We start from the raw sequence: 2551 nt of genomic DNA on the forward strand, positions 1-2551 counted from the left end.
GTGCAGGTTTTGCAAAAGGTCAATTCTCTTTTCTGGTTCCTTTGAGCACTGTAACAAATAAATAAAAAAATAAATACTAATAATTAATAAACACCATTAATGCGCAATAAAATAATTGCTGGCATTAGTGAATTGATGAGTTAACGCAATAATAATGCATTAAAATGCCCAGCCCTACTTTAAATGTTAATAAGCTACATACTCCACAGTTTGTTACTTTGACATTAATTTTAGGTTAATATATAGATTTAAGGAATTTTTATGGCATCAAAAGTGACAATCCACTTTTTAAATGTTTACATATTATAGCTTGTGTTTATTTATTGTCGAGCTAAATGAGCAGTTGTGCTTAGCTTCTTTTTTATCAACGTCTAAGACCACAGGTTTAACGTAATAGTGTCGAGACAATGTCACTGATATTAACACTCTCCTGTTGCTGAAGAAACAGACCACACCGCGCCTTCACTGCAGCCAATCATAGCCGTTAACAGGACATGACGTCAGTGAACAGCCTTGTCAAGGAAGCTGGAAGTTTTTTCCTTTACGACATCCCTGTTCTATCGATTGTAAACTGCGAATTGTGGACAGATGACTTAATATAATAACTTTTAAACAATTTGATATTTCAAGACACACATTTTTGTTTTTTCAACGTTGAGTTAAACGTAAAAGAACAGCAGCGGTAGGACAAAAGTGAGAGGAAGTAAAGTCGTGAAACATCAGTCAGTATCATGTTAGCCTCCACAATGCCGGACAATATCTGCGGTGAACTCCACGATGAACAGGCCAATGAAGTGAGTACTGTTAAAATAACAGCCGCTAACACTGCGCCGAGGCTGTGTTAGAGACATTGAAATGTGTTGGTAACTCTAATGCGTGTGTATAAAAAACACTTGGAGTAGCAGGAGCCCCGCCCTCTAACCTGGGACAAGGAGGACGTTCATGTTAACACGTCAACTGTCAGTCATGTAACTTGTATAAACGCACATCTAACAAATACAAAGATATCCCTTTACATTAGTTCGATTGTATCCTTTTAAAAGGGCAAAATCTGTAAATTGAAAACGTTGAAAATTGTAAACTGTGTAACATTTTGAAGAAATTGTTTTCATCATTAATTTTGTTTGTACATGTAATACATAAAAAACAGCCAGTCATTGTATTAGAGTTTAACTGTGAAGTAATTATTATTTGTTTTAGTTTTTTCTGTGACTGAAGTGTTGCTCCGTTCAGTCTTATAGCGTAGACAACAGTGACTAAGAAAGAGAACACAGATAATGGCACGTAATACATATGACAAATCTGATGTGTTGAGGTGACATTTGGTGGTGTTGTCTTGACAGAGGGAATCCATTTTTTTTAAATATGGTGCTTGAAATGAACTTTTAGCAAATGGGAGACGCTGATATTCTACTAGTGTTCTATAAGGCCTCTAACCCCTTGTTCTTTCATATTGACCAAAACTTGCATTACAGAATTGTTGGTGCCGAAAATTACGTTATTCAATCACCACTGTTGTCATCTAACTGCCGCAGATAGAATGACCTGAAAAGAACCACACCTGACAACGTTGTACTTTTTACTCGCTGCGAGGGGGAGCAGAGAGACCAACAGCTTTGCAGAGTTGGCTCACCTAAGTCCCAAAGTGTATGAGGACTGCAGCTCCTTTTATTGAGAAAGTTTCACAAGTACTGGGCAGTTGTTTTTGCTTTACGTTTTACTCTTAGGGCAAAGTTCATCCGATTCCCATACTGGATGAGAAACAGACCTCATCCTTTATGGACCTACATCATAAAAAAACCTTTTAGGAGTACCTACTCCTGTCAAGCGGACCATTATTTAACACACTTAGATAAGAGTTTATGGTTCAACACACTTTGGTTTAACACACTTTGGTAACTAACTATAAATTCTATTTACAAGAATGTTGAGTATTTATAAGTTAAATGCTTAGCTGTGCATTTTGGGTATTCTAATGGGAATAACAATCATATTTTAGGGAAATGAAACCATTAACAATGCACAGCAATGTAACAAGATCTGTTCTCAAGTGTCCCTGTCAGATAAACAATGCCTGTATCTAAAACTGTCAGGTACACATGGTGTTAGTGAGAGCTTAACAATGGTTTTTCAAAAAATTCAATGCTTAGGGATTTACACAAGCATTGCACTTTCATATAAATAATAACATATAAAAATATATACAAATATATTATATGTTATAATATAATTAATATTAATGACTGTAAGGTGAGAGTGTAAGGCGAGAGTGTAGCCAAACAACATCGGATGGTAGAGTGCAAAATGACGATGGAGGTGACAAAAAGGAAGAGAGTGAAGACAGAGCAGAAGATCAAGTGGTGGAAACTAAGGAAAGAGACATGTTGTGAAGACTTCAGGAAGGAAGGGCAGTTCTGGGCCGTGTTGAGGAATTCCCAGACTATTGGGAGACTACAGCTGCAGTGATTAGGGAGACAGGTAGGAAGGTGCTAGGTATGTCCTCTGGGCAGAGAAAGGAGGACAAAGAGACCTGGTGGTGGAATGATGAGGT

General features: G+C 37.2%; 1 pseudogene; it reads left to right on the top strand.

The window, feature by feature from the left end:
• Positions 1 to 492: 492 nt before the first annotated feature.
• The window catches only part of LOC103397269 (hexokinase-2-like), a 20909-nt pseudogene continuing 18850 nt past the window's right edge, over positions 493 to 2551 (top strand).

The sequence above is a fragment of the Cynoglossus semilaevis genome, chromosome W, assembly GCF_000523025.1.
Source record: "Cynoglossus semilaevis isolate Cse_v1.0 chromosome W, Cse_v1.0, whole genome shotgun sequence".
Lineage (NCBI taxonomy): Eukaryota > Metazoa > Chordata > Actinopteri > Pleuronectiformes > Cynoglossidae > Cynoglossus > Cynoglossus semilaevis.